Source organism: Ochlerotatus camptorhynchus, unplaced genomic scaffold (genome assembly GCF_037179485.1).
Source record: "Ochlerotatus camptorhynchus isolate MF236.1 unplaced genomic scaffold, CSIRO-AGI_Acam_v1.1 ptg000006l, whole genome shotgun sequence".
NCBI lineage: Eukaryota > Metazoa > Arthropoda > Insecta > Diptera > Culicidae > Ochlerotatus > Ochlerotatus camptorhynchus.
In genome coordinates this window covers 2,775,243-2,801,681 of record NW_027040498.1, presented here as the reverse complement: position 1 = coordinate 2,801,681, position 26,439 = coordinate 2,775,243, and the positions used below count along the sequence as shown (strand labels likewise).

Genomic DNA, 26,439 nt, shown 5'->3' with positions numbered 1-26,439 from the left:
TTCTCCGATTTCGGCAATTCAGTGAATTTTGATTTATCTATGACGCAGGAAATCCGCGGAATTCCAGAGCATCATCGTCCTATGATTGCTCCGTCATTATACTCTGCAAAGTATGGCCATGTTGATTCTGCAAGAACGTTTTTCACAGATGGATCACTAATAGAGGAGTCCGCTGGTTTTGGTGTATTTAATGAATTTCATAGCGCCTCTCGAAAACTTGAAGCTCCTTGTTCTGTGTATGTGGCTGAACTGGCAGCAATTCACTACACTTTGGAAACTATTGCTTCACTTCTTCCAGACCACTACTTTATTTTTACGGATAGTCTCAGTTCTGTCGAGGCTATCCGTTCCATTAGGCCGGTAAGGCACTTCTCGTATTTTCTCTTGAAAATACGAGAACTGCTTAGTGCTTTATCCGTGCGCTCTTTCATCATCACCTTCGCGTGGGTCCCTTCGCATTGCTCAATTTTGGGCAATGAGAAGGCGGATTATGATCGACAGATCGCCTATAGTGAATTTTTCTCTATTTATCGTCAGCAGTCGCTCGTTAGCTGGCATTTTTTTTTTTTTTGCATTTAAATGATCTTTATTTCTTGTGATTGTGTGGTTTACATGTATGAATTTTCAAGTGACACAGATGCGTCTTTTCAACTTTAGTACATTTGAGATTTTAATTATTATTTACAGTTCCTAGTCCTATCAGGCCTTTTTTAAAGTATGACCACCTTGGTGGGATTGGTTTGATTTGAATTGGAAAAAGGAGACTACTTATAACTACTATTTACAACTACAACTAACCTACAACTACTATGTACACCTAACCTACTATATACAAATTGCTTATCAAAGCATGTGCTGATAAATTACATTTTTGTGCAAATTTAGTCTTAATTTCGTTAATTTTGGAATCTATTTTGGCAATGCCTGCCTCTTCATGTAAATTTGTTATTCTAGTGTCGAAAGGACGATCAAGAACCATCCTCAGCACTCTATTCTGAGCTACCTGAATTTTGTTCCTGTGAGTCTGTGCACATGATTCCCACACCGGAGCTGCGTAGAGGATCGCAGGTGCTATGATTTGTTTGTAGACGGCCAGTTTGTTCACCCTTGAGAGGCGGGATCTGCGGCAAATCAGCGGATACAGACACCTAACCAAGGCGGAACACTTGACTACGGTTTTCTCCACATGCGAGCGGAATAGAAGCTTTTCGTCAAACAACATCCCGAGATAGGTTACTTCGGCGGACCACTCAACCCTTGTGCCATCCATGATTACAGTACAAGAGGGAGCCGGTTTTAGTTTGGGTGATTGTCGATGGAGGAACATGATTGTTTGTGTTTTGGAAGCATTGATTTTGATTTTCCACGTGGTGGCATAATCAGCAAAGGCGTTAAGGCATCGTTGAAGTTTGTTCGTTATTTCGCGAGGCATCCTTCCTTTGACGGCTATTGCGGTATCATCTGCGAACAGGAAAAACACGCAACCGTCACCGAGGGGAGGAATGTCGGAAGTGTAAATGCTATAAAGCAAGGGACCCAGCAGACTGCCTTGCGGGACTCCTGCTGGGATGGAAAACGTGTCTGAAAGACAACCATTCAACGATACCTTAAACGACCTTTGCTGGAGGTAGCTACGGGTGATTTTAACCAGATGTAATGGAAAGTTGAAGTTACAGAGCTTGTATACAAGCCCATTGTGCCAGACATTATCAAACGCTTTCTCAACGTCTAACAATGCCATGGCTGTGGACTTGGATACAGCTTTGTTACTTCGGATGTTATTCATCACCCGCACTAGCTGGTGATTGGTGGAGTGCCCCTTTCTGAACCCAAACTGTTCCGGAAGGAGAATGTTATTTTCCTCGACAAACTTGAGCAAACGATTGAGAATGAGTTTCTCGAACAATTTGCTCAGCGCTCAAAGAAGGTTGATTGGTCTGTAGCTTGAAGGCAATGTTGGATCCTTTCCGGGCTTGCGGATTGGTATGATTTAGCTACCTTTGTTTGGAAAGTAGTGCAGTTCCAAGCATCTGTGGTCAGAAGAGACTGCACTTTCATGCTGAGTCTCTTCAAGATCAAGTTGAATATACCGTCAAACCCGGGAGCCTTCATGTTCTTGGTGCATTTCAGCGCTGAGCAAATCTGTTGTACTGTAATCATATCCGCCGGAGGCACGACTCAAGGGGAGGCATCTAGGTTTTGAACGCATTGCGCAACCTGATCTTCGAGCGGATTTGGATTTTCGAGCCAAGCAAATGCGATGAAGCGACATGCTCGCCGATCGCATTTGCTTTCTCTTGTGGGGTAATTAAAAGCCGATCGTCATCATTTTCGACTTTGAGAGGTGGAACGGGTTTGGGATGAGTTTTCAGGACCTTGGCTACCTTCCAGAATGGTCTGGAGCGGTCGTCCAGATTCTGGACAACACGCCCGAAACTTTCATTTCGGAGTGAGTCCATCCTGGATGCAATCTGCCTGTTCAGATCGGCTATTTCACGTTTTTTGCCCAGATCTCCAGTCCTCTGAAACTGGCGTCTACGAAGATTTCTCAGGCGAATCAAAAGTTGGGTGTGGGAATCAATGGCAATAAACTTACCCCTCACAGGAACTCGTCGGACGCACGCCTCGTCAGCCACGGTTATGGCTTGGTGGAGTCCCTCCAACGCTCGGTCGATGTCCTCCACGGTATCAAGCGGCGGGCTGTCGATGATGTGCCTGTCTACCACGCATCCAAACTGGGCCCAGTTTAAGCGATGGTAGTCCTTGCGCAGGCTTAAAGCAGGGGCCACGTTGCAGCCCAGTTCAGCCACCACCGGTTGGTGGTCGGAGCTGAGTTCGTTCAAAGCTACCGGCTTGGACAAGCCGATATTTGTCAGGAACAGGTCTAGCGTCGATGGGTTGCCCGCCGGTGAGTTAAATGTTGGTTCATCCGAAAACCAAACGGAGTACAGCCCATGCTGTGAGTGGTCGAACAGCAGACGACCGTTCTGGTTCTGCTGGTAGTTCCGCCAGGCCTCATGGCGAGCATTCAGATCTCCTCCAACTACGAAGCGGGAACCGGTACGGGTCATGGTGGACAGGTCCTTCTTGAATTTAGCCGCTAGTCCACTGCTGGCGGCACACTGTCGAGGGCAGTAGATGGCGATGAACTGGACGTATCCAGTCGATGACTCCACCTCCACACCAAGGGCCTCGATGATAGAGGTGCGCATATGGGACAGAGTGTGGTATTTTATTCCTTTCTTGACGACGACCGCAACACCACCCCCCCCCCCTGGAGCTGGTGCGATCAAGCCGGATAATGTTGTGGTCAGGCAACCAGAAGCTGTCGCCGAAATTTAGATGGGTCTCGGTTAGAAGGCCCACGTCGATGCTGTGCTTGCGGAGGAAGTCGGCAAGCTCAATCTTTTTTGCTCTTACAGAGCAAGCATTCCAGGTGACGATAGTTAGCGGTTTAGACGCCATACTGGATGATGAATTTACCAAGCACTTGGATCTGTTCGGGCTTATTGCGGCACTTACGAAGAGCACCGGACATGTTGACGAAAATTTCCATCAGTTCATCCGCTGAGAACAGATCGGGGTTGTTGTTTTGTGCTGTTTGTTGTCTCCAGAATCCAGGGGGGGATGGAAAGCTTTGGCCAGCAGAATCACAGGAAGTTGCTTGAGCGGGATGCACCCGCGAATTCGCTTGCCTTTGCTGAGGAGCACGAAGAGGTGGGAAATCCTCCGTCCGAAATACCGGGACTTTGTCCTTCTTGCGTCCTGGTTGGTTGTTAGTTGCCACCTGTTTTCGGATGCGTTTGAAGTCCTCGCGTTTGGAGCACTGTCTGTCAGAACCTTGGTGAGCACCACCACAGTTGGCGCATTTTAACGCCACGGCTCTATCCGCAGGGCAGTCGGAAGTGGTGTGGTCTTGGGCGCAATTGCCACAGCGTGGCTTAATGTTGCAGTTGCGGGTGCCGTGTTCAAAGTTCAGACACCGTTGGCACTGAGTCACATCACGATGGCCGCCACGGTATGGCTCCCAGCGGACGATGATGGAATTGATGGAGCGGATGGCCTTCAGCGCGTTGAGCGTCATCGTTCCCTTCTGGAAGTGTACCAGGAAAAGGCTATCCGGATACGCCTTCATATTTTCGTCCTTCCTTGTCATCCGATAGACGGCACTTGGGGCCAGCTTGTACCGGTCTCTGATTTCAGCTTCGATAAACTTCGGGTTGAAGTTTGGTAGGCTCCTAATGACGACCGCGTGAAGAATTCCACCTTGGAAGTCCTCAGGTGGGCAACGACCAAGTCATACTCCGCTTTGGTACGGAGCACCACCTTGGTGCCGACTCTGCCCAACTTGTATTCGGCTTTAACGCCTAGCGTCGCTTAATCTGCGAGGAGCTCATTAAGATGGGCATTTTTCACTACCAATGGAGGTAGCTTCACTTTTGCCGCACTCGGGCCGGCAGAATTTTCGTTGCCGATGGCGTCGCCGAAATCACCGATGTCGCTGGCGTTCGTCGCAGTGACATCGGACTGGCCTCGATTCTTCTTTCTTTTCTTGCTGCGTTTTTCCAACACAGCTGGCTGGATATTCCCATCCATGGGGAGAACAGCAAACCTGTTCGAGGTAGGCACACCGGAGCTTCCTTCACCGGAGTTCTGGACCTTCGCCGGGCTTCGCGACCGATGTTTCCCCATTTCGGGGCACACACACACGCACGACAAACCACGAAAGAGAGAGGCGAACACTATCGCCACGAACTTTTCAAACAACTCGAGAGAGCGAGCTAACACCGAACTGAACTGCTTGACGATCAAGCAGAGAATGAGTAAAGATGATGCTTATTTTGACCATGAATACCTCTTTTATACCTACTCGAAGGCTAAATTCTTCTTGCAAGTTGTTGCATTTTTGTTCTTTCATCGTTTATGATTGGTTTAACATAACAAAAGTATGTTATTAAATAGAGGAGAAAGCGGTTGACATTTTTATTCAACGTGTTCGATTCTTCGTATCTGCACCGTAACTAAGCACAATGGCTCGTACCTAGCAGACCGCTCGTAAGTCCACCGGAGGAAAGGCTCCTCCTGAAATCGCCCAGGACTTTCAAGACCAATCTGCGTTTCCAGAGCTCGGCCGTTGCAGGAATCCAGCAAGGGGTCGGTCTGTTCGAAGATACCAACCTGTGCGCCATCCACGTCAAGCGTGTCATAATTATGCCAAAGGACATTCAGCTGGCAAGAGACTTGGGAAGGAAATTTCAGCTGCTTTCACTGATCCTGATCTTAAAATTGCAACTAGCAAGTGCTCTAGAACCAAAAGCGGTGCGATGCTAGTTTTCATTGCTGTGACGTCGACTGTAAGGGGCTTAGAAGCAGAAGGGTGAAAGCCAATTCTCTATCGATTTCCTCTTTTGTGATCACCATACCATGGCTTCACTAACCTATTTCGCACTATTTCTGCTGCTATTCTCTTCTATCATCCACAACAACAATGGTATCAATGAATGTTTGCCGTCGAGTTAACGTTATACGACCTTCTTAGTTGCTCCTCCGTGAATGATCAGAACTTATCAACTTGCACAATGTGGTTGTTGCTAGAGAACGAGAATTCCTCAACATCCCCACGGATGTCTTGGGAAGGATTGTGTTAGTGATGTAGGTTATTGATGCGATCGGTTAAAGCAGAATGTGATTTTATTATAATCTAGTGGGGATATAACGGCGCCGGTGGTGTAGTGGTAAGCGTGATTACCTCTCACCCCAGCAGGCCTGGGTTCAATCCCAGTCGGCGCCGCCGGGATGTTCTTGAGGCATAACATCTCTGATCACGCCTTCCTTCGGATGGGAAGTAAAGCCGTTGGTCCCCGGTTCATGAGTTGATGGGTCGATAGGTAGGGTCCAGGTGTGGGAGCTGCCTTCCTGGCACGTCGGTAGCATTGGTGCTCAGCAAGGAAAACAAGATCGACGGAAAAAACAAACCAAAGGAAATAAAAAAATAGTGGGGATAGGATAAGGCAAAGTGAAAAATTTTAAGGATGGGGACGGGCCTGGGATTGAACCCCTACCTTCTGCTCAGTAAGCAGAAACGGTAACCACTGAGCTACCGAGCCTCGTCGTAATGCTACATCGACATGTTTCGTCTAGGAATGATTCTCTCATGACTGTGTTGGGAAAGCAGCATAAGCATGTACGTAATTGGTCGATTTATTAGTTAATTCGACGCTTTTGGACATTGATGGACATTTAACTCTTTTTCAATAGTTACAAATCAACAGTCAAAATCGATGCATAGAAATATGGCTGATCGATTGGTGATAAAATTATTGAAATTGGACCAGGGGCAGCTGAGTTATTAACGTTCAAAATTTTTTTATAATTTTGTTACATGTTCCATTTACGGTTTTCACAAAGTGTACCCCTATATAAAAATCACAGACGTAGTCCTGACTATTGAGCTGAACACTTAACCCAGGTTTTTCAAGACACAAATTCGGTTATACTGACATTGGACTATAACTCTAAGCCACATACATTTTCTAAACTATCCCAAATTCAATCACAAGTGAGACCGAAATTCAGTCTTTTGAATCCAACGTTAGCCCTCGAACTAATGATACCAGTTTTTACCAAAGTCCGTTTTTGATTGGCAATTCTATGTCGATCTTAAAAAAATAAACTCACACTGAAAATAAAAAAAAACTTTCCCATTTTCTCTTCTCTTTCAGACTCCAGCCACCAGATCACGTTGCAACTAGCCGAGTGCAGAACGCGGGCCAAGATTTATGAAACCAATTTAGCAAGCAATCTAGATGAGAGCAAAAGTGCTAGAAAACCCATATAGAAAAGCAAACTAGCAAATTCCAACTTCAACTATTCGTTTCAACAGTTCGTTTTTTTCCCTCTCTGCTCCAAACCATCCAGATCTTACATTCGTTCGTTTCAAACCAAACTCGGCGCTGACGGAGCCGAGATTGTAGAATATCGTGGCAAGCACCGACTACAACAACAACGTTTTGCCGCAAAGTGCTATGCTTGGCAAAGCAAGCAAGCGAAAAAAAATAATTGCTGTGCTGAAAGTGAGAACAACGTGAAAATTGCATAAAAAAGCAAACGGCAGAAAAATTCCCATAAAATTCACAACCCTCCGACAAGAGAAGCAGTCAAGTCCGCGGTGTTAAAACTAGTGAGAGTGGGAAATTAATGGGATAAAAATTGTATCATCGAGCACTCGAAAACCCGGTGCACGATTGTTGCAGTGAAGTGAAGCACGGGTCGGCATAAAGGGAAATAAATAAATAAATATATTAACGAAAAATTGGTGGGATCAAGTCGATGGTTGCGTAATGGGTTGTACCGGCAGCGAAAGAAGCGTTTCATCTATTAGATAATTCACCGCAGCGGCCGGGAAGCCATCGTCACAAAAGCTGAAAGTGAAACGGGTCTGGGAAAATTTGGAAGCCAAGCCCTCAGCGAGTGAAATAGAGCAATCAAATCGACCGGTTGACGGAAGCGAGTGTTTGAAGAAGAAGTGGAAAGAGGAAGCCATTGTTGTGCGTTGCGTGGGCGGAGTGAGTGGTGTGGTAGAATGATTATCTATATAATATGCATTTTGCACATTGTCCAAGTGATGCCGCTGTTTTCGGTGTGAAAAATTGGAGCAGTAATTACTGTAATAGTGGCTGCGGTCTCGACGAGTGACTCAACTGACGACGACAGTCCACGGCGCACCTCCCCCTGCGGCCACCATTGAATTAGGTAAGCGTTGGGAAGTTCTTTTTTTTGCAGCATTCCTTTTTTCTTCGTGGTGTGAGATAATGGGAGCTACTATCTGGCGTTTAGTATTGTTGAATCTCGAACGAGATAAGCGATGCAATTAGTGATGCTTGTACAAAATATTTCAGGCTGTAGGAGAAAGGTAGATACATTAGGGTTGTCATGACCGGTTCTGCTCTTTGACGAGTGGCAGTACTTCGATACTGACGAGCTCAGTAGTAGTAATTTAGAAAAAAATCTAGTCAATTTAAGGATCTAGGTTAAATTTAGTTGACTTTCTAGAGCAGTGGTTTTCAACCTTTTCTGTTCTATACACCCCTTTCCAAAAATTGCTCACCACCGTTTCCCCATCCATAGTTAAAACTTAGATAGCATACGCCTTAATCTTTACAGTGAGGGTTCGATTTTGGAAACACGTTTCCATTATCTTCATGCCAAATATTACACTTAACTTTATATTCTACTTAGTTATTCCGCAACATTATGCATATTTGCACATGTTCAGATAATCATGTTTATGATTATTAAAATTTGTGGAACGCAGAGGAACGACACTCATTCTGATGCATTTTATATAAAAAAGACTTGGCTGCGCTGCGATGCCATGCGAGTGGGATGCACAGTGGTGCTAAAGACCAAATCCATGAACTTTTTTCATTAGCACCTTTTACAGTGGTTTTTTCAATAAGGTGTCTTCAGAAGAGTTTTTTTATAAATGACAAAACCCATTGAATGAAGTTAAGTTTTAGTTCGAAACTTCACCACAGGTGGTGCTGCAAAATCTAACTTTTTAGTATGACCAGATAGAGATATAAAGTCTTGAGCTAAGTTGTAGGTTGCTTCATAACTAAAAACTTTGTACAAAACGCCATGTCTCTATCTGCTTGCGATTTTGTGTTATGAAGCGTTTTTTATAGAAGGGCCTCAAAAATCCGTTTTTTGTAAATATTTCCGAAATTATTTGTTTTAGATGACTATAATGTTCTACAACTTTTTAAAAATCAATAAAATACACAAGACACAAGACAAGACAAGACAAAAAGGTTCTATTTGCAAAACAGAAAATATTATAGGCAATATCAGCTCAAAAATAGCCAAATTTCAAGCATCCACAAACTTCAAAGAGGCAATATGATGAAACTATAGTGAAAATACTATCATTTCATCTAGTAGTCATTTGTATCCCGTTGTATCCATGTGAGCTGTTTGTTTGTTTTTGACATGCCAAAGCAACCCATGATTGCCATTTTTAACTGTCATTCGAGCGTTATGGTACAAAACGTTCGTTGCATTTGCGTTCATCAGAGTAAAGCCGGTTACTGTTCAAAAAATTCTGATTCTCGGATCTAAAGTTGTGGAAAGCTTTCTAGTTCCAATAGGCCAATTGTCGGAACAGGCGCAAGAAAGTCGTAATAAAGACTTATACCCCGTACAGACTATGGCTTATATCATGTAATATAGGGCATGTGGCTTGCAATGAGGATTTCCTGTGAAAACTAGATGATATAAGCCGTCTGTACAGGGTATTAATATTTGCTTCTATTATTCTACGGCTGGTGTGTCTCAAAAGAGCCTCAAGTTTTACTTCAGCTGAAGTTTCTGAGATCAGCAAGGATTCTTTTACGGGGTAACAACTTCTCTTTGCATCCAACACTTTGTGGTATGAAGGATAAAGGATTGCGTTGCATTGAACGGCATCTTTATGCAATCTTTCATATTGATTTTCGACCGATTCAGATCCATGACAAGAGCTTCATTATTTGTAAACGGAAAAAGAGATTAAGAAACTTAACGTTACAATGACGACACTTGCGTTGCTCTTGATGGACTTCTTTGTGTAATATCTGGCACAATAGTCGCGGAATCGTGTTTACCCTCCTCTCTTAGTTTCATTTGAGTAGCATATGCCAATTCAGCCGTTGGATATTTGCTCCTTAAATCCGATGTCTTCCGTATTTTTACAACTTCGCTGCTGTCTTCGAATGCCAGTAACTTTCTGCCACGTTTAGCAGGTGAGGATGACGAAGGAGGCATTCGTCAATATTTATATTAATACTTTTCAAAGGAAGTTTAAACGGGCTTTTAAAGTAATCGTTGCTATATACTTTTTCTTAGGTTCGGTTATGTTTTTGCCATAGCTTTTTAAAATATTTACACATCAATAGTACAATTTGTTTTGCTTCTATGACAGCTGCTACCATGAGCTCAGGTTCAATTCAAAGTAAATCTGGACGCACGGTTTAATACACCACCTGGTGGTTGGAACAAAAAACATTTCACAGGCATTTGTTGATGTTTCATTGACGAAGAAATTGGTGAAAAGTTTTCCTCGATTGATCGACGCATCCCGAAATTACGGATCATGGAACTTGAGAAAAGAAAATTAATTGTGCACAAACATCTAGAGGACCCTTCGTGGTCTGCCTCAAAAATAGCAAAAGTGTTAAAATTCCCAAAGTCAACGGCGAGTCTTGTAATCAAACGTTACAAGGATACTCTGAGTGTGGATAGAGCACAGCACATCTATCATAAAAGTGGCACTAGGGACAAAGAGCTGAGGAGAAAGGTGTTGAGGTACATGATTTGGCAAAGAAATACGATTCCAACTTTTCCACCGTGCGTAACATCCTTTCAAGAGAAGGATATAAGTCTTTTTGTGCCAGTAAACATCCGAATCGCTCCCTGAAACAAAATTTAGTGGCCAAAAAGCGAGCACGATTATTATACGAACGAGTTTTGACGAAATTTGATGGCTGTATTTTAATGGATTACGAAAAATATGTCAAAATGGATTATAAACAAATCCCCGGAATTACCTGGCAACTGGTCGTGGGGATGTCCCTTTCAGGTATAAATTTGTTTTTGCTGATAAATTTGCTCGGAAACTAATGATTTGGCAAGGAATCTGCAGTTGTGTCCTTAAAACCAAGGTTTTCATCACATCTCACACAATGACGTCGAAGGTTTACATTAAAGAGTGTCTGAAAAAGCGGGTTTTACCCTTCATTCGGCAACATAAGACCTACGTTATGTTTTGGCCGGATCTAGCCAGCTGCCACTACTCTAAGGAGGTACTAGAATGGTATGCTGCAAACAATGTTAATTTCGTCGCCAAAGAGATTAATCCTCCGAATTGCCCTGAGATCGATCGACAAATATTGAGCAATTGTCAAGCGAAAATTTCGAGGATGCGGTAAAGAAGTGACAAATGCGCAACAAATGCAGCGAAAGCTGAATAAATACCCGTTTTGATCAATTAAACTCGTCTGAGGTTGGGTTTCTTGCCGGTAAAATCATACCTTGACGAGTGGTCCTCTCCGGAGGTTTAGAGACAAGAAGCGTATTCAGTGGTCGAGATCTCGCAGGCTGAGAGTCCTGCGTTACAATCTATCCTGCATGACAGTTGCAAACCTCTTTATAAAAAAAATGTAGCAGAAAAAGTGTGAAATCGGTTGGTAAAGCCGTGATTATCAAAAGAGAAGGTCGATGAAGAGAATCGATCAAAATCACTTTTACCCCTTGGCCTCTAACCCCCTCAACTTAGTGTTCCTTGAGCACTTCCGATGCTGTTAATGGAGAGCTTTCTTAGCCTGCACCATTTTTCAAGCGCAATCATACCCTAGTCCCAAGGAAGTCGGGAAGTTTTCCAACCCGAAAAATTCTTTGACTGGACCGGAATGAGAATACAGCCACCTCCAAAATGGTCATAATTTTAGCTGTGCTTCTTTATCCACAAATCTAAGATACCATCAGATTTTTGGAACATATATGTTTTCTTCAGACCTAACCAACAGATTTCAAATTGTTAACCAAGCTCCCAAACTTGGTGAGAGCGGAAGCGAGAGAAGATTCGATCAGCGTTGCCAGATATACCGATTTATCGGTATTTATACCGATTTCCGAACTAGATACCGATATACAGATAAGATTCCTCAGTATACCGATGTTTGAAATTGTGTACCGATTTATACCGATTTTTTAAATGATAAACATTATTATTGCCTACACGCGCTCGAATTTTGGAGAAAATTACTGTGAGAGACTTTTATCTTTTTGAATAACTCAAATTTTTGAGCCCTCAAAATCCTTTAAAAAAATCATATTTGAAAATGTCATATGCTTGATACTCTTTTGACTAATGTTTCCATTTGTTCGCCGTTTTTGGCTACCCATGAATCGAGAAACTGTCGATGGCTCTTTCAGGTTATTTTTAAACATTATTTAACTTTCTAAAGTGTTTGTTGATTTTTTACTTCCTGAATTTTCTACCAACTTTCGTCTAGAATTGTACTCCACCTTACACCATTACTTATTTTTCGATTCCTCCCGAACACTTATTTCAACTTCCCTTGGAAGCTTCTTCAGCCATCGCTCGAATGGTTCTTCCGTTTTCTCCCACCTGTTTTTTCAACTTCCCCTGAACTTCAGGATGTTTATTGCGGATGCACACTAGGTGCAGGAACTTTTAAAAAGTTTTGGAACTTCAAAAAAGTCTAGACTTTTGAGTAAGTTCCGATAAATTAAAGATAGTTTCATGAACTTCTGTTCAAATTCCAAAACCCGAACATTTCAGGAAAGTCCAGTGAACTGCAGACTCCAAACTTCACAAGTTCAAAGAACTTTAGGGAAATTGAATGGTTTTCAGGAAAGTTTCATTTGTTTCAGGGAATTGAAAGAACTTTAGGGAAGCTCCGTGAACATCAGAACAGATCAATTAATTTCAAGGAAATGCTGATATTTTAAAGTTTCAGAAGTTTCTCTGCAATCTACCCTAGGAAGTGTCTGCCAGCGTCTTCAGGAAGTTTATTCCGTCTTCTTCTGATAGTGTGTCCATAAGCCATAGGTTTTCGACTTTTATTGGAAGGTTTTTCAGAGCTTCTTCTGGCTTCCCCTAGAACTGGCTACTTCTGGAATTTACTTCCATTTTCCGACTTCCTTTGAATGTGATATCCAATTTTTTTTCCGATGGTTTCTTTGAATATTCACAAGAAGTTTCCCAATTCTTGTCTTTGTAGTTTTCGGATGTTACTCCGACTTTTTTTTAGCACTTTCCTCAAATTTCGTCCAGAAGAGCGAGCTTTTTTCTTGTTCCTTCAGAAGCTAATTCAAACATTCCCCGGAGTTGTCTTTCAGCATTTTCCGATCATAGTCCAAAAGTAAAAATTCCCGCTTTAAAAAACAGCTAAAATATAAAATAAATTGAAATAATAAATACCGATAAATACAGATTTTTTCAAACCTTTGATACCGATAAATTTTAAAACAATCTGGCAACGCTGGATTCGATACCAAATCAGCCGGACATTTCCGGAGCAAATTGTGATTAGGGCTAAACTAGCAAAATGTAAACAAATTGAGAAAATCCGAAAAAGTTTGCACGTGTTAATTTATTTTTAATTGAATGCTAAGCAATATTTTTCTCTATTGGAATTATATTTATGATCGTAAAATTGATCCATTGATCAACATATAAATGTTGAGTAATAAATCTCCTTTTTATTCATTTTCTCTTAAAAACTCATCATTTTTATAATTCGGCCCGTAAATGCGTAACGTTAAGAATACGCCCTCATTAAATCGCCCGGACATGCATGACAACAACAATTCGCCCAATACTATGCGCCTTGCTTTGATTTCCTTTAAAGTGTCGCCTACACGGTAACCGCAAAATACCCAATAATGACTACAAAGTAAGCATTTTCGAGGGAAACTGGGACTACCCATTAAATGAGTAAAATTTTACACATTTATGAGTAATTACAACTACAAAAACAAGTAGTAAGTATTCATTTTTGAGTAACAAATACTCATACATAGGTAATATTTTTACTCATTCAATGGGTAGTCCCAGTCTCCCACGAAAACGCATACTTTGTAGTCATTATTGGGTATTTTGCGGTTACCGTGTAGAGTCGGTGTATAATGAGTCACGCCAAGAGTGAAGCCAAGCCTACCTATCGAACTGTCAAACCAGCTACCTATCTTGCAAACAGGGTGGCCAGACCTACCGATTTATCGGTAGTCCTACCGATTTTCGGGATCCCTACCGATTCACAGACGAAGGGTTAAAAACTACCGATTTTTCACTTTTCCTACCGAGAATCACAGATTTTTTGTAATCTTGAAAAATGTTCAATACCAATGTTTTGTTTTCCGTGTAGTCAGAACTAGCATTAGAATTATAAATATTGATTTCGACTAGTTTAAAGCAGAATAACTAAAGGACAGTATATTTTTCTGAAGCAGAGTCCCCCCCCCCCGCTCACAAAGGTTTCAAGTATCGGGAAAACCTTCTTAAGATGGTCTACCGATAACTACCCATAAACGTTTTGAGAAGCTACCGATAATGAAAAAAAATATCTGCCCACCCTGCTGCAAAGGAAACAAACATTACGATGCTATGAAAGGTCCACGAAAGGTATTGCAATAAAATAAAAAAAAAATAATCAAAGAAATGATAATAGACACGCAGTGAGCATTCAATTGTCACGGGATACGTTTGGTAATGATCAGTAATGAGAATTTCTACTATTTTTTGTTTAGATCATTTGACAAAATCACTGATATAATGATTTACTACAGCCGCTATTATTTTTTCTCGCTAGAAGTCATTTGAAGTTGATGTAGAAGTCCTATGTTCCAAGTTAAAAGAAAGGGAATCATTCGAAAACCGTGATGCGAGTTCAACTGTTTTTCTCTAGACCTTTTTGAAGTTTAATAGTCTTTCTCTATCTAGTACACAGGGATGAATGAATGGTTTGTTTTCCCACTTATCTGTTTCCCCCTTGCTCGTACTCCTTTCATTTAAATGATGCATTAGTGTGCGCCGATTAAACGTCAAAAAGCTCACTTGGCGTGACTCATTATACACTGACTCTAGTGTCACCCTTCACTTTTCGCCGTGTTTACGTTTCAGTTAAATATGAGCCTTTTGCTATTTTCGCTTTTGTTGGCAAACAACATTGATTTCGCCCGTTCATTGAAATGTTTCAAAATTGCGCCCTGTACTATCGTAAACAAAGAAAAGAGCGTAATCTATTTTAAAGCTTGTTTTGAAATAAATTTTGTTTTGACTTTCGCTTTGCACGGATTTTTCGACAGTGGAACATTAAAAAAAAAAATGTTTGTGGATATTTGTTAGTAGATTTTTGTCTGATCCATCTGATTGCAGTAAAATCTCCGTTTGTTTACATATAGCTTGTTTCCCCCTAATCACAATTTACTCCGGATTTGTGTATATTGTCTTTCCACTTGAAAGCTGGAAAACCAGACTAGTGAAAAACGATTTTTTTTTTCTTGTTTGAAACACCCAATGATACGCTATTCAGGTTACCTTAGGTTTATCGTAAAAAACAAGTTATATTTTTATTTATTTATTTCATTTTCCAGCTTCCAAGTTGATCAACAATACAATCAACAACTACGTGGAAACGAGAGAGAGTGAAAGAAATATAGAGTCGAGAAAGTCTCTGAACGAGAGGCTTTGTTTTGATTTTCTCACTGTCACAGGGTTGTCCTCTCGTACCCATGGTCACACACTAAATGAAAACTATTTAAATGAACTCTTAAAGCGAACCAAAGCTATTTCACTTTACTAGCCCAGTTCCATCCATTCTCTACAGTTAAAATGTTAATAATAATAATAATAATAAATTTCGTTTATTTATCGATCCGATAATTTCATCATACAGTTACATACAGTTTAAGTTTTTCATTAAATCTAACATTTAATCAATTCATTCTGACTTAAATTTATGTTTACTTTAACAAATTCACAAATGAAAAAAAACAAAACAACAAAAAACAACACTATCCTAATTTATAATAATCTATCACCTATTTAATTATCTATAATTCACTCTTATCCACTGCACACATCCTCTTTTAAATTCAGGTACTGTTCTAGCTGTTTTAACAACTCCTGGAAGGGAGTTAAACATTTTAATTCCTTTATAATAAATTGACCTTTGCGTCGATGGCATCGAGAATGGAACTACTCTTAAGTCATTAATCCGTCTTGTTCGATGCTCGTGAATATCATTTCCACTAACTAAAATTGACCTCAAATATTCTGGTAAAAGATCTGTCATTTTATATATAATTGTTAACACATTAAAAAATTATTCGTTCTTTAACCGATAACCACTGCAGTGTATCTAACATCATTCTGATTGGTGTATACTTGTTGCATTGAAGAATAAATCTCATTTGTCTGTTTTGCAACCTTTGCAACCGTTTTATCTGCGTTTCACTTGCCAGAAACAGAATCGATGAGCAATAATCTGGGGAGCAATTAACGTTTTATTCAGTCTTGATAAAATTCCATGTTTTTTAGCAATTTTACTAATCACATAATCGATATGCACCTTAAAATTTAGTTTATCATCAATTTTCACTCCTAAATATTTAAACTCCTGTACTCTTTCTATCAATTCTTCTTCTATATCAACATTAAACTCATTAAGATTCAGATTCCTTTTATTAGATATAATCATCATTTTAGTTTTTTGAACATTTAATTTCAACTTTTTGATCCTCAACCATTTAGTAATTTGAACGATTCCCTCTCTTATTTTTTGTAAGGCTTCTTTGGGATCCTTTGATCCAAAGAATATAACTGTATCATCCGCAAAAAGATTCAGCTCACATGATCCTATCGCTGCCTTTACATCGTTGATGTACATTATGAATAATAGTGGTCCCAACACACTTCCTTGCGGTACTCCAAGTGGAACTGTCAGGGGTGATGACACCTTCTCACCATATCTACACACTTGTGTTCTATCATTTAAATAGGATTCAAACCATTTGAGGACATTTCCTCCCAATCCATACTTTTTTAGTGTTTTCAACATCATAGGACGTGAAATAGTTTCAAACGCACGCACACTGGGGACAAAATCGAAACAATGTGTTAAAATTCAATAACTTCGGTGCTCGCTGGAACAAGAGACTAAAAAATAGTCGTTCTTATAGAAAAAAGTCTCAGGAATCGATTGAAGTTGGTTTCATCTTGGGCACGATAGGGTAAGTTGGGGTTTTTCACAGTTTTGCCCTAAAATCTCCTATTTTACATGATTTGAATGCTGTATCTCAAGATACCGATGAATAGACGGATGATTTCTTCGGCAAAGTTGATCAGGAGATCAAGGACTGTTGAATGATGGACAGAACAATTCGGAATTCTTCCGCTAGGCGGCGCTAGTGATTATTGAAAGTGAATATATTTGTGCTGCTGTATCTCAAGATCCTGACTATTTAGACGGATGATTTCTTCGGCAAAGTTGATTAGGAGGTCAAGGACTGTTGGATGATAGACAGAACAATCCAGAATTCCTCCACTAGGTGGCGCTAGTGATTATTGAAAGTGAATATGTTTGTGCTGCTGTATCTCAAGACCCTGACTATTTAGACGGATGATTTCTTCGGCAAAGTTGATCAGGAGGTCAAGGACTGTTGGATGATGGACAGAACAATTCAGAATTCTTCCGCTAGGCGACACTAGTGAGCATTGGAAGTGAATATGTTTGCGCTGCTGTATCTTAAGATCCTGACTATTTAGACGGATGATTTCTTCGGCAAAGTTGATCAGGAGGTCCATGACTATTGGATGATGGACCGAACAATTCAGAATTCCCCCGCTAGGTGACGCTAGTGAGCATTTGAAGTGAATATGTTTGTACTGCTGTTTCTCAAGATCCTTACTTTTTAGACGGATGATTTCTTCGGCAAAGTTGATAAGGAGGTCAAGGAACAATCCGGAATTCTCTCGCTAGCTGGCGCTAGTGAGCATTTGAAATGAATATGTTTGTGATCCAGATTCAAGGAATCAACCTCTGCAAAAAAAACTGCTCAAACATGGACTTGGCGAGTTGGTCTCTTTAGTCCAATTAATGAGCGTATTCTGCAGAACGAATCTGACTGGGGTTTCGGGTTCCGCCAAATATCCTCTCCTCTTTCGGATACTAACAACAGGCTCATAAAATGGTCGGAGAGAAGAGAATCATCCTCTTTTAAAAAGCTAGTCTGGTTGTAGTGCGTAAAATCTGTAGCAGAGTTCGGACCAGCCGTGACATGCAATTTACAAGTCAACACTTTCTGGTTTAACTTTGAAATCCTGTCTGCTACATCATCCAGTTGTAGAATCCGTTGCAAATCGCATATAACCATATCACGGATTGAAACGCTTGATGATAAGTATTCTTTTTCTCGGTTTGGAGTTGAGAACGGTGGATTTATGGCGTTTCTAAATTCAGCTACTTTTTTCCAGGGCTGCAAAATTGCAATACCTAAATGGGACAATATGAAGGGACTAATAACAATGCACATCTCTAAAATTGATCAAAGATTTAGAAACTTGACCTATTTTCAACAAAAAATTGTTCTACTTAGTTTTTTTTTATATATACGTTAATTAAACTGTCATTCCTAGATGCTTCTTAGTGAATCGAGCCAGCTCTCCATATTTGGTTTTACTTAACCCATGTTTTGATTTTATCGCCAAAGATGACTCCTCCGAACACAGAGATGTTCCACGAACAGAGTCAACGGATTCGATGGTCTCTTTTGCCCAAACCTCACCGCCGCTCAACAAGTGCTGTAAGATTTGAGCAGTTGCTGGATTAGCAGCCTTTATGGCAGCAATTTTGGCTGAATACTGCAAGTTATCAAGACCTTGTTCTTTGAAAAGTCGGATACTGCGTCTTTATTTCGAAAATCTTGTCAACTTCTCCTTGCGCTTTCGACCTCGAGGCTTTAGGGTTGACGGTCTTCGCTGACTGTTGGAACTGGTATCCAAATCCGGAGTGGCAAAAGGAGGTGAAATAGGAGATGATTATGACGAGGGATCTTTGGGTTTCCTTGAATGAACCCGCGTATTTTTCGAAGGCCTGGATCCTGAGGGTTGGTCTTCGACCTGATAAAATAATTAATGATGAATTATATTCAAGCATTTTTTCGTAAAATTTGGAGTCGGTAGTTTTTGTTTAGGATTTTTTATAAAATATTCATACAAATATCAAATCTTCTTTTAATCGCGGTTGATGCTATTGATTATTTAGTAACATGAACAAAAACAGATTTCATCAGTAGTATGTCTTGCTTTACATTAACACATTTCCACGTTTTTACTAATTTTCATTCAAGTTCAATTTAAATTGGTTTGGAATCCGTTATTTTTTTTGAAAATTTAGCACTTCGCTCAACAGGTACAATTTTTTCCGAACTGTTAATTTTTTTAATGTTCGACGGTATCGTATTAAAAACGTTTATTCGTTAATTTATGCTACTCTCTAAAATTAAGCACGCCCAGGGATTCTTACCTCGAATATGCTTACTGTGGGTTTGTGACCATCACCGATTAAATTGACCAATCCAGTTTTTAACACCTTGCGCAACAGCCGCAGGTGCTTTCGACTGTGCCCTAGACACAAAGTCAAGTAAACGGTTCTCTAAATTGTCCTTGAGTTCAGATCAAATTCTCATCCAGGTTCACAGATTCAAAGCCCTTTGTATTAAAGCATCTCCAAACAGGGTTAAACATATCATGCACATTATTTACGTTTGAATTCGATATGTTTAAGACGTTCTAGGTTCACCAAATTGTCCTCAAAACTTGTTAATTAGGCTACCATCTTGCATTTTAGTTTGATTAAATTCATAGATCAGGGGGCCTCCATAAGCTCGGTCGGTAGAGTCTGCTATTATAAAGCAAACCATGCTGTAGGTGGCTGGGTTCGAATCCCGGTTGGTCTAGTATTTCAGATTGGAAAATTTCTCGACTTCCCTGGGCATAGTATATTATTGTACTTGCCACACAATATACACATGTTAAAATCGAACAGGCTTGGAAAGCTTTCAATTAACAACTGTGGAAGTGCATCTAGAGCACTAAGTTGAGAGCAGGCGTTAAGTTACAGTTGGGACGTAATAGCCAGAGAAGATTATAGATAGCTCTAACTAGCGGAAGAATTCCGAATTGTTCTGTCCATAATCCAACAGTCCTTGACCTCCTGATCAACTTTGCCGAAGAAATCATCCGTCTAAATAGTCAGGATCTTGAGATATAGCAGCACAAATATATTCACTTTCAATAATCACTAGCGCCACCTAGCGGAGGAATTCCGAATTGTTATGTCCATCATCCAACAATCCTTGACCCCCTGTTCAACTTTGCCGAAGAAATCATCCGTCTAAATAGTCAGGATCTTGAGATACATATTTACTTCGAATGCTAACTGGCACCACCTAGCGGAGGAATTCCGAATTGTTCTGTCCATCATCCAACAGCCCTTGACCTCCTGATCAACTTTGCCCAAGAAATCATCCGTCTAAATAGTCAGGATCTTGAGATACAGCAGCACAAACATATACACTTCGAATGCTCACAAACGCCGCCTAGCGGAAGAATTCCGAATTGTTCTGTCTATCATCCAACAGTACTTGACCTCCTGATCAACTTTGCCAAAGAAATCATCCGTCTATATCATCGGTATCTTGAGATACAGCATTCAAATCATGCAAAATAGGAGATTTTAGGGCAAAACTGTGAAAAACCCCAACTTACCCTATCGTGCCCAAGATGAAACCCACTCCAATCGATTCCTGAGACTTTTTTCTATAAGAATGACTATTTTTTAGTCTCTTGTTCCAGCGAGCACCGAAGTTATTGAATTTTAACACATTGTTTCGATTTTGTCCCCAGTGTGGCACGTTTTAAATCCAAGAATATTACTACTATAGTTTTACGAGCCTCTAGCATACGTTTCCATTTATATAGAAGTAAGATTAACGCTGATTCGCATGAATGATTTTGTCGAAAACCTGATTGTTCTGCAATTAAGATTTCATTTGAATTCAGATACGCAGTGACTTGTTCTCGAACTATACTTTCCAATACTTTTTCGTAAACTGGTAACATATTTATGGGTCTGAATTCCTCAGCCTTAACTGTACCACTAATCTTCTGTATCGGAATAACAACTGATTGCTTCCAGCTTCGTGGAAACTCTCCAGTTTCGAGAGATTCATTTACTACTCCTAATAGGTACTCACCTAACATATCCCAGGAATCTTTTAACACTTGTAGGTTTACATTATTGAGACGTCACTGGTTCGAAAATATTCCACCTCTCATTTGAGTCTTAATTTAGTGCCGTATCATCATGAACATTTTCAATACTGTCGTGCATTTCTCGTACACTATCTACAAAGTATCCATTGAATTTTTCTGATATTTCACTTTCATCTTCAATGTCAACTCCATCAAACTTGACACATTTACTATTACGATTTTTACTATTCCATAACGTTTTAAGCACTGTCCAGAGGGAACGACTATCGTTTTTATTCTCTTCAAATTTACGTTGGGTGTATAACCCAAGCAACAATTTTTGTTTTATTTAAGTTTTATAGCAGTTGATATAACCAAATTATAAAACCTTCACTGACGACCACATTGCTTTAACAATCTCCTGAGAACCGCAATACAGCCATGTCATGGCCAATTGGCCCAGTTTTAATGCAGTCATTAAAACTTGATATGCGAACTACTTTAGGAGCATAGAATTTATGTCAGTTTTATCACACTCTAGACGTGATTGTTAAAAATGAAAACATAAAACCTCCTCCAGGTCAGAAAGTTTTAACAGCCTTCTAATGACTACCATAAAACTATATTACAACCGCATAAATCGCTCCTGAAGAAGTTGATAAAACATGATACGCAAAACATTTTGACAACTTTAAAGGTTTTAAGTTGGGGTTTTTGGATGATAGTTAATATTGAAAAATATTTTATTGTGGTTTTATTCTTTCGATGTTTGATGTGAAATCATGATCCTTGTCAGTTGGTAATAATGGCTGATATTATTGTACATTGAAAATAAGACGACTTTATTATAATTTTAAACCAATCTGTATATGCTTCACAGCATGCCGTGCAATATTTATGGTGATTATTATACCAAATAGGAGCATAAATTTAGTGCGCCATATGAATACTAAAATATAGGGATATTTTTAATTTGTCTGCATTAGCACCATGCATTAAAGAGTCATTCAAAGATTATCTATTTAGTACAAAACTGTTACTACTGTTGAGCAATAACCAGTCACATATTATTTAATTATACATAGATGTTTGAAAGTGTTTTATTGCCTATCAATTAAAGCGTAATTATTCATACTGTGTGAAATTTGTTCATACGGCGACATTTTTTTTCGTTATAACTTGCTACTCCTTAAAAATACCTCAATATAACATATTCTCCTAGATTGGAATTCTATAGCATAACATAAACCTAATGGTTGTATCTTAGCATTTCGTAGTCCAAATCTAGAGCGTTAAGTTATATTTAAGCTATATCAATCATTATATTATGCGAATCAAAACAAAACAAAAACCATGACCACCTGTCAAAAAGTCAACATTCCAAGCGATCCTCCTATTTTCGCTTGTAATCAAGATGTAAGAAATGCTTATTTGATCCACTAAAAGCTTTTTCAATACAAGGTTTAAAGCCGTGATGTCAATACTGGCCATCTCCAAACGGATTTAGTGAAACTGTCGGCGTTGCTTTAAGAAGGGTTCGTGGATCTTTCGGAAGTGTATCGGAAAGCCGCTTGTTCAATATTTTTAAGAGCTCCTTCACCGCACTGTGCCTTATGTAGGGATCGTATAACTGTAGTTCCTCCAGGAGTTTCATATTGTCGATCGTCTCATCTTCATCGTGTTCAGAAGCACTGAAGGGGTTTTCATTTCATATATCTGAATAGATTTGTTTTTTATAATGACAAAAAATTTCAGAGTATTTTTTGTTGTAGCAGTATATTTCTTATCTGTGAATCTTAGGCTTCTGATAAAGATGATAGTTTTAATGAAGCTTTAATGAAGGTCTAAGACTGCTTCAAGTTTTATATCGGTCATAAAAAGTGTACCATAAAACATAATTGTATGTTTTGTTTTGGTTTTATTCTTCAGTTATAAGTAGTGATGCAGAACCACCTTACAGCTACCGTTAAAACTATGAAGTCTGAGTTTTAATTTAGTAGTCATAAAACAGTTTTATAGACGACTTGACAGCCTGAATTTATTACAAGTACACAAAACCGTAATACAACCACAGGCTGGAAGGGATGCTATGATAAAACAATGATAAAATAAGAATAAATCTTCCAAGCATTTAGATTGTTACTTGGGAAGGCCTTCGCCCTCCTCACAGAATGAGAATACTTATTTCGTAAGACCCTATATCGTTCCCAATCTTGCTCTTCCCAACTTCCATTAGCCGTCATATATGCTTCATCTCGTTCATTTTTTAGAAGCTTAAGGTCAACTGTATATTTGAATATCCTTTAAATATTGTCTCCAACATTTAATTGTTATACCTGTTATGTTGTACATACAGATCGAGAGTAAAATCAATTGGCCCGTGTCAGAATTTTCGGTTTTCTCCTTTACCGTATATGTTACTATAAGAATGAATTGTATTGGTAGAAAAATATTTCATTTTTTATATAACCGCTTTAAAACTGTCAAGCTGTACTTGTACCTGTCATTAAAACTGGTATAATGCAACCAAAATTTTCCGTGTGAAAAGCGTACTTTCCACCGCTAGGTGGCACTCTGAAGCACATTGGTTTTTCTTTCACTTTTCGAAGCAGAGATGAGCTTTTTTTCTTTGGTTTAACTCTATATGTGGGTAACATTTCATAAAACTATGAGATTCTTCTGCCCATACCTGCCCGATAATAAAATAAAATTTTCAATTGGGCAGTATGAATAAAAAGAGAGTAAAGAAAACTTTCCCGTGCTTTTCTTATGGGGATAGTAAAGTAAACTTTTTTATTCATACGGCCCAATACAGACACCGAATGCAAACTGCAGCTTCATTTTGGCGACCCTACATTTTTCTTGTTCAAATCAATCTCCAAATAGAGCTAATATCTTCCTTTCGAATTCTAACTGAAGCTGACTTTGTTCGTTGTATATAGTTGCAGCTTGTGGACCTCGTGACTGAGTTTAATGTCTGTATATGTAACACTTCTCCAAAATTATCACTTTCAATTTTTCAACAGTACTTCACATTACATTGAGTTTCCGCAGTTCCCACCTTACGCAACCGTCCACTTCCAGTCACTCCCACGATCGCGCTGAAGCGCTGTTGCTGGCTCTCACCATAAAGAAGATTTATGGGAACTGATTTGTCACGCACATCTTCCCTGCCCGAAATGAAACCATCTACACACCGGGCTAAGGAAGCCCCGACTCTTAATGTGTTCAAATTTGCACAGCTCTAATTCACTTCCCTGCGAGCGAATTAAAAGCCCTTTTCATTCCGGGTCGTAGAGCACCGTGGCCGCCACCGCCGCAGCAAATTGTACCCCATTAAATCACGCTGTTACGACTATTAAATCACCGAGTTATTTCGTCATCGTCATCACCTGGTCGTGTTGGGCGGAGTCTCTCGTGAAACCGCAGCCCGCAGCCAGGTCAGCCGCACCGGTTGAACTGACTACCGCTAAATCTAGGTATGATGAGAAAATTAATGACAGTGGGTAATTTTAAATTTACCCATTGTTGCGGCGGTCTGGTCGACGTTACAGACCATGTTTGATGAAATCGAAAGCAAAGCTGATGCTCGTATACGCACATCTCGGTTTTGTTATGATTGGTGCACAGTGCACAGTGGACCCGAGGATGCCCTGCAATTATCGACCACGCGACTCGGTTTCCTACCTATAGTGTTGCCTTGGCTGAAATACGTTCAGTTTTGTCCATAAAGGCCAATCGGAGCCAATGATGATGGTGGCAGCAGTTTGACCAAAAGAAACACACAAAGCCAAGGTACTTGTGGTTCAATTTCGGCCATGGTCGTAAAGGCATACGTTAAATTGTTGGGTTAGTCGATGAAAGGTTCAATCAGGTGCATACATATGATTGATAGTTTCATTTTTTCCATTGCTGCGTAACATTGCTCCGGCGGTTTTCCACCAATTTCATCTTAATGGATGAAGGTAAGGTTTATTAAGGGCATTGATCGAATTAAAATAACACCTTTGGAATATGGTTACTGGCGCGGTTTGCACGAACCTAATGGCTTTTCGTCATAGCTTTCACGTCAAATGACTGCAAACTTATAATCTTTTAATTTCGTTGTGAAAGCTTCATACTCTGTGCAACATACTTTACATCTACTTAGAACCTGCCTTGTGACGTGTTGAGGTTATTAGACCGTTTTTTGAATTATTATGTCATTCTGTCGTTCCAAAGGCCATATCAATGTGTAAGCTATTTCGGTGCTCGTTTACCCATTTAAACGTTTTAAAGACCATTTGCACTGCGATTTCAACGAAATTTGGCAGCTTTAATGGCTCGTCTAATGTTTTAAGACTATTTTCGCGCTATTAAGGCCATTGGAGTCCTGATTTGGCGGCTAAGGACAAGGTTGGTAGAATCGTTTCATACAACTTCCACCTTACCTTGGAAGCTTCTTCAGCCTTCGCTCGAATGATTCTTACATCTTCACCCGCCAGTTTTTGACGTAGGACTACGTCTTTGATTCCTATATGGGGGTACACTTTGTGAAAACCGAAAATAGAACATGTAACAAATTAAGAAAGATTTTGAACGTTAATAACTCAGCTGCCCCTGGTCCAATTTCAATAATTGTATCACCAATCGATCAGAAATATGGCTACGCATAACAATGCTTCCGAATGTTGATTTTCAACAAGAAACTATTGAAAAACTGGTAAATGTCCAGCATTGTCCAAAAGCGTCGGATCAACTAACAAATCCACCAATTACCTATATGCATATGCTGCTTCCCCAGCACAGTCGTCAGAGAGTAGTAAGTAGACGAAACAAGTCGAAGTGGCATTCACCTCCGATCCTCGGGCGCGTGCAAATAGGGAGGATAGAATTGCGTAATATTTTGCACACTCATCGCCATATTCAGAACCACACGCTCCCAACGACCACACCACTGTGTGGTGGTGTTCGGTCGTCGAAATTAGTAGCAGCAGTAGCAGTGCTTTCGGCGTGTGGCGTTGAAAATTGTTCTCCAGTAACAACGAAAGGCTGCCTGCGAGCTGCAGAGCCCACATAAGCAACCATCAAAGGAGGAAGAAGCTGCACCGCTATGCTATGGATCGGAATCAGTAGCTCTTCGTGAGTCGCTGCGGGTCGGTCATCTATGCCAAGCGTGTCACCTTCGCTTCAAACGACATACAGCTCGACAGCCTCATCCGTGTTGAACACCCAGCTCAGAATTACTCAACCATCACTACAAAACGGTCCTTTTCAGGGCCACCAAAAATTTGTTAAAGAGTATTATTTGGACATTGGTCAAGGTCATCAGTTCCCGCAAGCAGCTAGCTATCAAGGTTCAACCTGTCTATAGAAGGTGTGGAATTGTAGGCCTGAATATATTGGTGCAATTAGTTTTTCCTCGGCTTTCATTCCGCACGATTCGTTTTTTTCGTTTAATCAATCACCCTTGTAGTGACGTCGAAAAGATTGTTTCAATCGGCGCTTACATATGAAATTTAATGTGGATTATAGAATTTTTTGTATGTTACCAAAATTTATGAATGGTTTGCCACTAAATGTTGAGATAATTTATTGATTATTGAATTATCACACTGTTTACCATGAAAAGCAGCTTG

At 40.1% G+C, this 26,439-nt stretch overlaps 1 protein-coding gene across 1 annotated transcript in view; it reads left to right on the top strand.

The window, feature by feature from the left end:
- LOC135717574 (uncharacterized) overlaps window positions 1-26,439 on the top strand; it is a 1,030,279-nt gene that overhangs the window by 159,584 nt on the left and 844,256 nt on the right. The window contains exon 2 of the mRNA XM_065239713.1: window positions 6,723-7,752. The gene's annotated coding sequence lies outside the window, so the exon portion shown is untranslated. The remainder of the gene's footprint in view (window positions 1-6,722; window positions 7,753-26,439) is intronic.